This window comes from Heptranchias perlo, chromosome 38, assembly GCF_035084215.1.
Source record: "Heptranchias perlo isolate sHepPer1 chromosome 38, sHepPer1.hap1, whole genome shotgun sequence".
NCBI classification, from domain to species: Eukaryota; Metazoa; Chordata; class Chondrichthyes; order Hexanchiformes; family Hexanchidae; genus Heptranchias; species Heptranchias perlo.
In genome coordinates this window covers 20,148,144-20,163,845 of record NC_090362.1, presented here as the reverse complement: position 1 = coordinate 20,163,845, position 15,702 = coordinate 20,148,144, and positions in this window count along the sequence as shown.

The window sequence follows — 15,702 nt, the reverse complement described above, 5'->3', positions numbered from 1 at the left end:
CAAGCTCCACGTTTACAGAGTCTGCAATGAGTGAAAGCCATCGGAGAGGTACACTTCATTTATTGAGAAAGATCTCAATCCACAGTGCTTATGGTGTTGAAAAGGGAGTTGAATCACTTGGAGGTCAAAATCGTGCTTTGAAATATTCGTAACAAACACGTTTGTATGAAATTCCTGGATCTGTTATTTGAACAGAGGCATTTACTAAGAACCTATTCAGCCAGAGGGAGACTTTCCCCCTAATAGTCTGGACTGTCGTTAAACCTGAGTCTCAGAAGAAGAGAGAGACTGTCTCACTGCTCCATTCCACCCATGCCCCTTGGATTTTTTTTAAAGAGACGCTGATAATTTTTTCTGACGTATAGACACTCCAAAAATTCCTGTTTTTCCAGTTTTCTCTCCTGATGTTTCCTCTGTTCCCTTTCTCTTCTGCTGCTGTTGTCTCCCGTGTTTCCCAGGTGCCAGATGCCCTCTGGCACCTCGACCAAGGTAATACTACTCAGGTGTAAGCTTTACTATTAAACTGAAGAGACCATTGTACTCGAGACAAGTCCAGTCCTCGCCTGACATCCAGCAAAGGTAACAGTGCAGCAATCGGGAGCCAAAACACTGGGAGAGTTTCCCTTCCTGACCCCAGTGGTGCTGCAGCCAATGATAACATGGCTGCTGCTGCCTCAGCTGAAATCAGCCAATCCATCATAGGCCAAGGGCCAAATGTGGGATCTTCTGTATCTGTGTGGCTCAGAGATTTAGACTTTTATGTCCAAATGATCAGAGTAAAAACAATTCAACATTGTTCTTGTTCATTTCCGAACATTCCCATTTGGAAAATAAACTCCCCCGTCTAAGCTGTAATCACTCTAGTTTGCCAGATGTTGCTGTGCATCATTAGATAAAATAGATATTTAAAGCCCAAGAGCATCCCTTAGTTATAACATAATTATTCAGGAAAGGCAATTTGGGATACATAAAATTACATAGAATTTACAGCACAGAAACAGGCCATTCGGCCCAACTGGTCTATGCTGTACTTATGTCTCCTCCCATCCCACGTCATCCAACTCTATTAGTAGATCCTTCTATTCCTTTCTCCCTCATCTACTTATCTAGCTTCCCCCTAAATGCATCCATGCTATTCGCCTCAACTACTCCTTGTGGTAGCGAGTTCCACATTCTAACCACTCTCTGGGTAAAGAAGTTTCTCCTGAATTCCCCATTGGAATTATTAATGACTATCTTATATTTATGAACCCCTAGTTTTGGACCTCCTCCATAAGGGGAAACATCTTCTCTATGTCTACCCTATCCAACCCCTTCATAATTTTAAAGACCTCGATTATAATATTAAGATACCGCACGGAACTTAGTCAAATGACCAACAACAAATCTGTATTGTCAACTTTGGAATGCTGGGGCAGAGAAAGTAAATACAAACCTGAGGCATAAAGAACTGGGACCGCTCGTACTAAAAACAGATGATCTAGTACAATGAGCAGAAGTACTGCCAGCTCCACAAGTCTCTCCCCTGGAGGCTTCAGATGTTCCGGTGAAAAATTAAGCAATTACAATTTGATAATGAAAGTAATTATCAAGCATAACAATGTAAAATTACCAACACGATACAAGTTTTCAAAGATCAAGGCAGATCTGAATTTGAAACACAGTAATTAAATCTAGCAGAGCTGCTCAATGCGCAGAAAGTGTTTTCTGGATCATTAGTGCAGAATAATGAAAGTATTTACCAGAATACGATACATAATAGGATAGATGTTTGTAATTTTATGAAAAATTGGGTTCACGGTATTCAGAGGAAACAACAAAGCTTGAACGTTAATTAAAGGACATCGCCATCCTAATTAATACCGTTGATACTTTGAAAGGTTATCAACCCAAGTGTTTATTTTTGACTGTCCTTACGTGGTTGATGTCAGAAATTACGCACACTGTAGGTGAATCAGCCTCAGTCCTTATAGAGGCTAGAAATGGCACCAAGAACCAGGAAAATAGAGGCAGTCCACAGCTCTCCCAGGGTCTAGGAAGTAAGGATAATATCCAGTAGGGTTTACAGTTCAAAAGGTCCCAGGTTTGATCACTTTTCTTTGTTGAGTCAGTCAAGGCTACAATGCTGAGTTAGGTAGGGGGGTGGAATTTCGTAACTGAGAGTCGGTTGAGGACTGAATTGGGCTTGGTTGTGATGCTCACGGTAGCGGAACAGGCTGTGGAGCTTTCCCACCTAACCTATGAATAAAGGTGGGGTGGTACTTGAGGGCAACCAGCGTGCACGGAACCACAACCCAGCTCAAGCCAATGTCTTCAGGAGAGGAGGAGAGAACATTGGAAAGCAAATCTAATGGCATGCAAAAAAGCTTTACTAGGATGACACCAGAACTGAGAGGTTTTACCCATCAGGAGAGATTGAACAGGCTGGGGCTCTTTTCCCTAGAAAAAAAGATGACTGAGGGGTGACCTGATAGAGGTCTTTAAGATTATGAAAGGGTTTGATAGTGTACTTGCTGGGAGACCAGAGCTAGCGGCCATAAATATAAGATAGTCACTAATGAATCCAATAAGGAATTCAGGAGCAATTTCTTTACCCAATGAGTGGTGAGAATGTGGAACTCGCTACCACAAGGAGTGGTTGAGGCGAATAGTATAGATGCATTTAAGGGGAAGCTAGATAAACACATGAGGGGGAAAGGAATAGAAGGACATGCTGATAGTGATAGATGAAGTAGGGAGGGAGGAGGCTCGAGTGGAGCATATACGCCGGCATAGACCTGTTGGGCCGAATGGCCTGTTTCTGTGCTGTTCATTCTATGTAATAAAGTGACATCACAAGTCCCGGCCAGAATGGAGATGATTGGGTAATTCCCCCGTCAGTCACGCCTGGAGACCGCACTGCTGTAAGTGACTGGGATTGATTTTACGCAAATAATTTATATTATGGAACTATCCTTCACTCACTGCACTGCGCTGGAGAAATCACCCTGCTTACTCGGGAGACCCTCTTTGCTATAGTTTCGGTCATGAGAGGCATCTGAGTTCAGAGACTGTCAAGTCCCACCCCATCTCCAAATCATTGGCTGACACAGTGGTGTCAATATTCATTACAAAATCTAACATGTTCCTCAGCATCAGGCTGTGTGTGTGCCCAATGTAAACTAGGGAAACTGTCTGCCAGCTAACTACTAAAAATGAGAGCAAGAGAAGATGTGCTAACACTGGTATTCACTGTTCCAACTCCTCAGCTATATGCAACAGCCGCATAACTAATGTACAAATAGCGTATAGCTCCCATGATACACAGGGTGTACAACATACCAGTTTTTATATATAGTGTATTGGGTCTGCGATATCTGGTAAGGATCAGTCTCTAAGCAATATTTAAAAAGGAACGCAGTATTTGTAACTGAAAACAAGTTTGCTGAACACACCATTTGATGGTGTAGATCACCACTGATAGAACTGCTCCAGTCCTGAAGGACATAACTGCCAGACTGGGCTTGCAGCAGGTTGTGGGAGAACCAACAGGAGGGAATAACCTACTTGACCTTGTCCACATCAGTCTACCTGTTGCAGATGCATCTGCCCATGACAGCATTGGTAGGAGTGACTATTCGTGGAGACCAAGTCACATCTTCACATGGCTGGCACCCTCCATCATATTGTGTGGCACTACCAACATGCATAGTGGGATAAACCGATCGAACAGCTCAAAACTGGGCATCCATGAGGCGCTGTGGGCCATCAGCAGCAGCAAAATTGTATTCCATCACAATCTGTAACCTCATGGCACGGCATATCCCTCACTCCTCCATCACCATCAAGCCTGATGATCAACCCTAGTTCAACGAGAAGTGTAGAAGAGCATGCCAGGAGCAGCACCAGGCTTGGCTGAAAATGAGATGCCAACCTGGTGAAGCTACAACACAGGACTACATGCATGCTATAGACAGAGCTAAGACAACCAATGAATCAGATCAAAGCTCTGCAGTCCTGCCACACCCAGTTGTGAATGGTGGTGGACAGTTAAATAAATAATGGGAAGAGGAGGTTCCGTGAACAACCCCATCCTCAATGATGGCAGAGCCCAGCACTTGAGTTCAAAAGACAAGGCTGAAGTGTTTGCAACCATCTTCAGCCAGAAGTGCCGAGTGGCTGATCCATTTTGGCCTCCTCCCGACATCCCCACCATCACAGAAGCCAGTCTTCAGCCAATTCGATTCACTCCACGTGATATCAAGAAACGGCTGAGTGCACTGGATACAGCAAAAGCTATGGGCCCCGACAACATCCCGGCTGTAGCGCTGAAGGCCCGTGCTCCTGAACTTGTTGCACCCTCTAGCTAAGCTGTTCCGGTACATCTACAATACTGACATCTACCCGACAATGTGGAAAATTGCCCAGGTATGTCCTGTACACAAAAAGCAGGACAAATCCAACCCGGCCAGTTTCCTTTAACAACAGCGCTCCCCTTCAGCGCCCGTTGATTTTGCATCAAAGTCGGAGCCTAATGAGTTAGCGTACAGCTCGCATGGGTTCCCAGCAACCTTTGTGCTGACTACTATGGCAAGTTGGGAACCTTGGGCATATCTTAGGCCTCAGCCCTCAGCCCTCCAAGGCTAATGATGTGCAGAGCAGGCAGCACCATTATATTACCCGCCCCCGTCTCCTATTGCAGGATTAGGTGATAATTCATTGAATACTATTTCGTTTTAACTACGCAATTTGTAAACCACAAACTCATTAGGCATGTTTTCTGATAGCTTCATTGCTATTCATTAGCAATAATGAACGCATTAAGGGAGAGGGAGCAATGTAATAGGGCCAAAAAACCTCAAAGACTTTCTTTCCTCTAGAACAAGGTCAAAGCATGATTGCTAATGGCTCAACTTTAGCGTTTTGATTTAAAAATTAATCTTAGATGTGTTTTTCAATCTCAAAGATTCAGGCTCATTGCTTCTTAAGTGATTTGATTTAGCTGCATGGTAACAAACTGCAATTGCAATGGACATCCTTCATTTTATGGTTTCCTTGCATTTTTGAATGAGATTATATCCAGCAGATTTCAATAGCATGATATGGGGGGAAGGAAAGGGGATTATAGAATCATAGAATTGTAAAGCAAAGGAGGCAGCCATTCGGCCCATCATGCTCTTTGAAAGAGCTATCCAATTAGTCCCACTTCCCTGCTCAAATATATATCCAATTCCCTTTTGAAAGTTACAATTTAATCTGCTTCCATGATCTTTTACAACAAATAATGATTTTTTAAAATAATAATAATGGGTTGCAACATGATAATGGGCAAATTAATTTTGACGGCCAAAAAGTTGTTCCTGGGACAATAATTTTAAACAATGGCTAGCCCTCCTAGGGTCATCATAAACGTAGCAGAAGATTTTCTGTGTCTGCTATCCTAGTGAAATCATAAAAAATACTCTAACATCAACAGTTTGCATTTATATAGCGCCTTTAACATAATAAAACATCCCAAGGAGCTTCACAGGAGCGATTACCAGACAAAATTTGACAAAGAGCCACATAAAGAGATATTAGGACAGGTGACCAAAAGCTTGGTCAAAAGAGGTAGGTTTCAGGGAGCGTCTTAAAGGAGGAGAGAGAGAGGTGGGGAGGCAGAGAGGTTTAGGGAGAGAATTCCAGATCTTAGGACCGAGGCAGCTGAAGGCACGGCCACCAATGGTGGAGCGATCAAAATCTGGGCTGTACAAGAGGCAAGAATTGGAAGAGCACAGAGATCTCGGAGGGTTGTAGGGCTGGAGGAGGTTACAGAGATAGGGAGGGGCGAGGCCATGGAGGGAGCTGAAAACAAGGATGAGCTTTTTTTTTAAATCGAGGCGTTCGTTTATGATTTCGCCAGAGGTGGAGATCAAAGGAAATCTTCCCGCTATGCTTATAATGTTGCTAGCACGCAGTGACCAGAAGAAATCATACTATCATGTGCAGTGACATCTAAAACTTTTAGAGAAAGCATTGTTACCCTAAATAGGACATGTAAAACACAGATCTACCCAGCAATAGAGTTTAAATGTTTTTGTGTATTTTGAGTGTCTTAACGATGTTATCAATATAAACACTATTTTCAGAATGTTACGCCTGTTATTGGTTTATTGTCTGATAATTGGGAATTCCCTTGGGAGCTCTCCCGATCGGCCACCATAACTTTAGTGGAAGATCGGCAGAAATCCTGCTTACAAGTTTTCCAAGAGCCAAAGGGAATTGGCTAAAGCTGTTTGGGGAGGAGGAGCGGGGTCTATTTAGCTAACCATGGTGGAACTGGACAGCTTCTATGTACTGGCACCAGACCAGATAAATTGAGTTGACTTTGTTATTTTACTAGGCCTAGCCATAAAGTGCCAGTCTCTCCACTGGGCCACTCAGCAGCCATTGACAAGAAAGAAAGAACTTGCATTTATTTAGCTCCCTTCACGACCTCAGGACGTCCCAAAACACTTTACAGACAATGAAGTACTTTTGAAGTGTAGTCACTGTTGTAATGTAGGAAATGTGGCAGCCAATTTTGCACACAGCAAGCTCTCACAAACAGCAATGTGATAATGACCAGATAATCTTGTTTTAGTGATGTTGGGTGAGGGATAAATATTGGCCAGGACACTGGGCAGAACTCCCCTTGGACTTTATTGGGTATTAGCTGGCCTCTGCCATGCAGCTCTCCCAACAGTTGAGGTTGGGCACTCACTGGACATCACTCGTTGTACAATCACAAGTGTGAACCAAAAACGACCACTTTGTGCACAGCGTGTTCAAACACTCACTTACCACACTGTTGCAGGGTCTCTCATCTTAAAATTATTAATCGTGTTTGCTTAATGGGAACAACAGAGTTTGTTTTGTCCAATATGAAAATGTTCCCACTATTCCTTTAACATTCTCAAAAAGAGAAAATAGGAATGGTGTGTTCAGTTTGGAAGGTCACTAAATCAGAGGACAATCATTGAAGATTATGTTGACTAACTCTTACAGGAGACACTCAGCTTTAGTGCTTTGATGCGCCAGTAAAAAGATAAGCCCCTGGCTACAATTTTCAAGTGGTTGTACAAATGATTTGTCAACAGTAGTATATCTGTCAGATCAATAAAGAGCTGTTCTCAACAGAAGGCTGCGGAGGGATTTTAACACCTTAAAGACTCACAATATTAAAGCCAACTGGTGCCCATGAAAACCACCCTAGCAAGAATCGGTGCCTTCGAAAGGGCAGGAAATTAGAAGAAAACAAACAATTAGTCAATGTTTGCCTGGGATTCAACTGTTGCCTGACAGGAACAAAAGTAGGCCATTCTGTTCATCGAGTATGATCCGCCATTTTGTTACCCAAAACAGCTCCTTTTCCATTAATGCCAGTTCTGCACCCTTGGTCCATACCCCTTAAGCTCCAATTGTCTCAGGATTCACAGCCTCTTTGAGGGAGAGAGTTCCAAATTTCCACTACCCTTTGTGTGAAAAAATACTTCCTGATTTTGCTATGGAACGGCCTAGCTCAAATTTTAAGATAAGTCCCCTCATTCTTGATACCCCCACCAGTGGAAGTAGTTTCTCCATATCTACCATTTGAAATCCTTTTTGAACTTTTTAAACACCTCGATCAGATCAGCCCTCAATCTTCTATACTCAAGGGAATATGATCATGATTAATACTTACCGTTCAGAATGGAACTGAAGGTTCCTAGCCCTCTTCCCATCACTGGTAACCGCTGCAAGTACTAATACCACAGCTCACTTATGAAATAATCCTTTCAAGGGTGGTGAATAGGTACATGGAAGTCTTTAAGATAGCACAGGCATACTTTTAAACTAACAATCCCTGACTCGTTATGAGAATTCCAGTGGAAAATGCTGATAAGAATGATTGAATGCTCAGATCAAATGCAAGAACTTTACAGTAATAAGTTTATCTTGCATTACCGCATGAGAAAAGTTATTTTTTTAAAGAGACTTATTTTCTCTCCCCCAAAAATAATAGTCAAAACAAATTAATCCTGTTATCTATCTTAGTCACCTGAGCAATTATCAGATTCCCTGTACTAATGCACACTATGTATAAATCCCCAATAGCTAACTCTCCAACAATTATTAGAGAAATGTCATATGGTGGCTCACCAGTGTATGTGATGGAAATGTTTTAGTCGTTGAAATATTAACAGGGAAAGAAATAAAAATGAGGATTTTGGCAGCTTTGAAGACGATTTGATTTGTAACCCACTTAATAGTTTGTTTTTGCCTTGCCAATATTGTCACGGCAACAAGTATATGATGTTAGGCATCTAACTGACTAAAGAATGGACCAAGCCTGGGCTGTTAAAAAAAATGTTCAAAACCGGTGAACAGACAAAAGGAGTAATTTTCCAACTTTGTATTTCTGACGGGGAGTCTCAACCACCGGGAGCTGGTCTCGGGATTGGCACCCTCTCCGATCAACAACATATTCGAGGGCACCATTGACCAGAGTCTTAACTGGACCAGCCATATTAACACCATGGCAACAACAGCAGGGCAGAGGCTGCGTACTTTGTGATTAAGTAGCTCACCTCCTTACCTCCTTACCCAGCAAAGCCTTGCAAGGCTGAAGTCATGAATGTGATGGAATACTCAACACTCACCTGGATGGATGCAGCTGCAACAGCACTCAAGAAGCTCGACACCATCCAGGGCAGAGCAGCTCACTTCATTGATGCCTTTGCCACTGGATTCAAATGTCCACCCACTCCATCACCAGCACAGAAACTCCCTCAGATAATTCAACAGGACCTCCCTCCCCCTGCAACCATTGAGCAAATCAAGAGCAGCAATGTCATGGGAATGCCATCACCTCTACGTTCCCTTCTAAGTCACAAACTATCCTGACTTAGGCAACTTTTGCCATTCATTCATCATCATTCCAATATCATGGAATTCTTTACCTAACACAGTCACTGGAGCACCATCACCAAAAGGACTGCAGAGTTTCATGAAAAAAGCTCGCCATCTTCTCAGAGCAACTGGGGATGAGCAATGAATGGAGCCTTGCAAATGTTACCCTTATCCCGAAAACAAATAAAGAAACATCACTGGCAGATTGACCAGGAAGCACCAGTTTTTGAATACTGCATGTAGCTTAACTTCGTATGCCACCACTAAAGCAATTATTCAACAAATATTTCTCATACCCAAGGTGGTCATATATCTGGATGGTTGACCTTTGAACAGTAAGTACACAATGCCATGCGATACACACGTATGCTGATTCCAAGTAAAAGCACTAGTACCCAAAGTTACTAAGCCATTTGGTTTCACCCAGATATTTGTCGTGACTTTGGAGTATATTTGAAGACAGCTTAGCCTGAAACTTAGACCAATGAGATCAATGGCCGGGAATGTCCTCGGAGCTGCTCTAAGTTCACCGGATGTGAACAGGGTTTGCACCGGACGTCAGGTGAAGCAGGACCAGCTCTGAGGAAAGTCCTAACCAATGAGTTTTCTCTTCCAACAACGGAACTGGTTTGTAACAATAAAAGCATCGAATATATCATTCACAGAATTACAAACTGACATCTTAGTTTGAAGATGAGCAAAGGAACCTTTATTTGGAATCAATAATTCATCTTATCCAGTGAGCCCTCATAACTGAATATTTGATAAGTGAATAGTTTGTTTAAGTGAATTAATTCTGCACACAAAATCCCTCTCTCACGACGCTCGTGCTTTTCAGATCATTTAAGTGAATTGGATGCCTGTTTAAATGAATAAAAATGTTATCACTAAAGATGTATATTTAAATTAGGATACATATTAATTTAACTCAAGCACAGGTCAACACAGATGATCCCAAGGATTCAGAATAGGATATGAGGTCTATAAGCCAGTGATTATTTTGGTCGAACTTTGCGAAACTTGTATATTTTCTTAATTTTTCTTTTCTGAGGCAGTGAGCTAAGCTTATGAATTGAATCAATATCCTTGATATTCTTTGCCAACTGAGTTTCTCCTTGAGTTGCAAAAAGCTTGGTGCTTTACACTATCTCCACGAAGGTTGTGAACTCTTCAGCATAATGCTCCATGCCATCCTAACATCTCCCCACCGTGTAATTGATAATTCAGTTCATAAAATACACTGCAGTCTATAAAACTGCTTAGTCCATAAACCTCCAGTATGTAATGCTTTATTCAGTTCATAAAGTACCTGAATGTAATATGCTGCTCAGTCTATAGAGAATGCCTCACTAATGTCTAAAGTCCATCAAGCTTCCGAACTCAGTGCAGCACTCAACCCATTAAGTCTCCCTGTGTAACGTTCTATTCAGTCCAGAATGCTTCTGTATGTACAGTAGTGTTCGATTCTTAGACATCTGCTAAAATAATACACTTTTCAGTGAATAATTCACCCATTTGCATGGCTGTTCAGTCCATCATATCCATTTTATATATTGAGCTGTTCAGAGTGAAGAACTTCTTTACCCAGGGAGTGGTGAGAATGTGGAACTCGCTACCACAAGGAGTGGTTGAGACAAATATCATGGATGCATTTAAGGGGAAGCTAGATAAACACATGAGGGAGAAAGGAATAGAAGGTCATGCTGATAGGGTGAGATGAAGTAGAGTGGGAGGAGGCTTGGGTGGAGCATAAAGACCGGAATAGACCTGTTGGGCAGAGAGGGAATTCCTGACAGTAGGACCCAGGTGGCTGAAAGCTTTGCCATCAGTGGTGAGGAAAAGCGAGGGGGCGGGGGATGCACAAAAGACTGGAGTCCTGGTGTTCTTGGGGGATATAATGCTGGAGAAGATTGCAGAGATAGTGTGGGGAGAGACCACATAGGGATTTAAAGATGAAGATGAGGATTTTAAACATGATGTATTGGAGCCAGCAAAACAATCCTAATAACATAATGAAACTTAACATTCACTCCTTTGTAATGCACAGCTCTGTTTATCAGGAACACTAATGTACAACAGTTGAATCTATAAATAGTTTGTATATAATAAGCATTTTAAAATCTCCTCGTCCATTAATATTTTACTGTCAGCAGCATTCTCTTTTCGAGTGCATTGTTCAGCATATATAAATCCACTCCTCCAAAACAACAAATATCGGAGATACCTGTGTTAAAATGATGAATTCACACACAAATGTACATCTATGAAAGCTCTGGCAGATATCCAAGAACACTTGGGTGGGAAAGATAGTCTCATGGCTACAGTCACTTCACAAACTCCCTGAGTTGAAGATCAAAATAGCAAATTAACTAACTGTACTGAAAACTTCTGTATTTTTTGTAAAATAGATCCAAGATGATAAATATTATAGATCTTGAAGACTGCATTCTAAAATGGATCAAAAACCTAGTGGACGAGAGATTTGTATTCCGCAGGGATCAGTGCTTGGGCCCCAGCTATTCACAATATATATCAATGATTTGGATGGGGGAGCCAAATGTAATATTTCCAAGTTTGCTGACGACACAAAACTAGGTGGGATCGTGAATTGTGAGCAGAATGCAAAGAGGCTTCAAGGCGATTTAGACAAATTGAGTGAGTGTGCAAATACATGGCAGATGCAGTATAATGTGGATAAATGTGAAGTTATCCACTTCAGAAGGAAAAGCAGAAAGGCAGAGTATTATTTAAATGGTGATAGATTGGGAAATGTTGATGTACAAAGGAACATGGGTGTCCTTGTACACCAGTCACTGAAAGCAAACATGCAGGTTCAGCAAGCAGTTAGGAAGGCAAATGGTATGTTGGCCTTCATTGCAAGAGGATTTAAGTATAGGAGCAAGGATGTCTTACTGCAGTTATACAGGGCTTTGGTGAGACCACACCTGGAGTATTGTGTGCAGTTTTGGTCTCCTTACCTGACAAAGGATATACTTTCCATAGAGGGAGTGCAGCGAAGGTTCACCAGACTGATTCCTGGGATGGCAGGACCGTCGTATGAGGAGAGATTGGGTCGACTCGGCCTGTATTCACTCGAGTTTAGAAGAATGAGAGGGGATCTCATTGAAACATATAAAATTTTGACAGGGCTAGACAGGCTGGATGCACAGGGAGGATGTTTCCCCTGGCTGGGGGGTCCAGAATGAGGGGTCACAGTCTCAGGATACGAGGTAGGACATTTAGGACTGAGATGAGGAGAAATTTCTTCACTCAGAGGGTGGTGAACCTATGGAATTCTCTACCACAGAAGGCAGTGGAGGCCACATCACTGAATATATGTAAGAAGGAGCTAGATAGATTTATAGACACAAAAGGCATCAAAAGGCATAAGTTATATCCACTAGATGAGACCTGAGACTCTATTTTTACCTTAAGTGGAATCCCAACCTGACAGCTCAGCAACACTCTGCCCCCTTATCCTCTACTAGACGTCAACAGAAAACATGTTGAGCTTTTACTTCTGATTCTACAGGTTCACCAACCAGAGAGATTGCGAGGCTCCTGAGTGGAATTTTTTGGGGTCACCTCACACTTTGATGAATATTTTCACGGTAAGATTATCAGCTTTGATACTCAATTTTGATTTCCAAATTATCTATAAAAACGTGGGGCTGATTAAAAACTCTCATGATGAAAGGTCATCAACCTGAGCTTTCGCTGTCAAAATAACGGTGCGGCTAATGGCATTCGCCGTTACTTACGCGCAAATGGTACAGTAATTTCAGGCGAGGGGCAGATGCGCGGTTAAACGCGAATATCCAAAAGTTGCTGCCTGTGATGCGCTGCTCCCCCCGTTAGCTTCGCGAAAATGACATCTCGCCGTCTGCATCACCATTGAAATGCACTGAACAGCGTGAAATTTGCATGGTAGATACTAATTGAACTCACCACAGAAAGTTAGGCCTGTCCATTCCAGTCTAAGTTCCCTTTTAACAATGTGATTGTTAAGTTACTGCCAATCAACCTCTCTGGCACTGAAAATTAACTATTACAGTGTGGAGTCCCATTCCTTCAGTATTAATTGTTGTTGCAGATTTTAAAAATGTAAAATTTTAAATTAAATTTTTTTTTACTTTTCCTTCCTGTCTCTTTTTGTTCGTCTCTCTCTTAATCCAATCTTTCTGTCCCTCTCTTTATTTCTCTTTCTGTACCTGATTTGACATTGAATTCACTCATTCCAATTTACACTTCCTTCAATTTTGATCGGTTAAGGAGACATACAGTTGCTTGCCCTGTTCACTCAGGTCCTAGCTGCCCTAGTTTCCCTCACTGCGATGTTATCAGCTCACACTTTCAGCAGCTTGCCATGCAAAACATTTTAAAACCTAAACGTGCAAGGGCAAGACTAACCAACGGCAGACACCGTTAGATGCCCTGCCACTGCAAAATTTGGCCTGTTAGCTCTTGTTTCTCTGTCCACAGTTGCTGCCTGACCTGCTGAGTGTTTCCAGCGTTTTCTGTTTTAATTTCAGATTTCCAGTATCCGCAGTATTTTGCTTTTGTCTATAAATATAATAAATGCATCAGCAGTCTTGATACTAAATTGCACAATGAAATGTTAACCCAACTGTTCTACATTATTTGCTGATGGGTTCCAAATAGTTACATCTGCTGTCTGTAAAAAAAGAAATTCAATTAATTTTAAATTTTACATTTGCCAGAGCAAGCAGGAAACAATAATTTAATTCATCCCAATAGCCTTTTCAGTTGTATAAAGTTAATGTAAGCTTTACTTTTGTGACCCATTGGCAGGTATAAAGGTAAATTATTTCCCCAGTGCCCAAATTCACATTAACGGTCTTAAGAGTTTGTGCTTGCTCTCCTCTCTCCTCCCTCCCCCTTCTGCTGCGGATTTCACTTCCAATCCGGGGAGATGCTGGTCAGCACGGATAACTCGCTCTGTCAAGTCGTCACCGCTGGTGCATGACCTCAATGTCCACGAACATCCCCGAGACAATTCCCAACCAGAAAAGCGCAGCGGTCTGCTCTACGTGTTTCGAAAGGAAAAAATATTCGTAATGATCCCAAAAGGCAGTTTCAGACGACATGAAAACCAGATGAGCAGAACCCTCTTGCTTTTATTTTTTGTCCCCCATATCTTTCGTTATCCCATGTTTCCTTTAGTCGGCTAATCTTTGACGAGCCGATTTTCCATTCAACTCCCAACTGCCTGAAATCAGGGAACTTATTTTGCAATACGTCCACTTACTGAAATTATTAAGTTCTCAGTTACGCTGGGAATAATGGATATCTGAGCACGAGTACAAAAAATTCAAATGACACATTAAACCAGGAGGGAATAGTTTATAGCCAGTGCCTGAAACTAGATTACAACCATGAAATTATATTATGGTACCTGTTATAATTTACATTATGTACAGTTTTAGTTTTATGTTAGGGATGTTATTTAGTTTTGTGCTAACAGAAAATGTCACAGTACAGATCCTGGTTGCTTGATGACTGTCACACATTGTGACGATGGTCCATCTGCCACCCTCTCCCCACAGCCAATACCCGCTCACTCTCTCCCCCCACCACGCTGTCTCTATCTTTCCTACTCTCACTCTAGCTTCACAATTACTCTTCCCCGTCGCTGTCAGTGACGTTTTTAAAACTGAACGTTGTTTTTTTTTCCTTTTCCAACTTTCCCCTCGCCCAATCCGGCGATGGGGACCCACGATAGGTGCGGTTCACGGCCACGGCAACTCTTAGGTGCTTCACCGGAAAAGAGGGCGTTCTTCACCTGCGTGTCTGGAGATTGAATGGTAGCAGGCTATTTGACCAATGCCTAATTCCATCTCCGGCTGGCCCGACACATACAGACTCATTTTCCAACAGACATCACTGGGCAATGACCTAGGCTGGGTACCCAATCTGACATTTACCCTCCATAGCCGAGGAACGTCAAGGTCAATAGTAACATCTCCAACTCTGCCGAGTTACCCAAAATTGACCTCGGGGCCTTCTCGGTCGGTCACATGGTGCTTTTACACAATAAACCACCAGGGGAGCGATATCACTTCCTCTTGTATGGAGCTCACTGATTTCAACAGTGAAAGAAAAAGACTTGCATTTATATAGTGCCTTTCACAACCTCAAGACATCCGAAAGTGCTTTACAGCCAATGAAGTGCTTTTGAAGTGTAGTCACTGTTGTGATGTAGAAAATGCAGCAGCCAAATTGTGTACAGCAAGATCCCACAAACAGCAATGTGATAATGAGCAGATCATCTGTTTCAGTGATGTTGTTTGAGGGATAAATATTGGCCCTTCTTCGAAATAGTACCGTGGAACCTTTTACGTCCACCTGAGACGGCAGACAGGGCCTCTGCCTAACGTCTCATCTGAAAGACGGCACCTCCGACAGTGCAGCACTCCCTCAGTGCTGCACTGGGATTATCAGCTTAGATCTTGCACTCATGTCCCTAGAGTGGGACTTGAACCCACAACGTTCTGAGCCACGGCTGACATACAGTGGGGCTAAAATGTGCTGCAATGTCAAACTGCCAACCATGCTCCCCCATCACTGCAACACAGGAGCTGACATTAAAAAGGCACATGCTGTTATTAGGGAAAGTAAGTTACTGCACCAAGTCATTTGTCATCACTTAGAAACCAGCATTTTCACTGCTTCAATTCGTCTTGATGTAAACTTGTGATATGGGAATTGCTGCGTGACCCCAAAACACTTGCCCTCAATATAAATGACATTCATACAACACTGGTGAGTTGCACATGATGCAGCCGCCAGAAC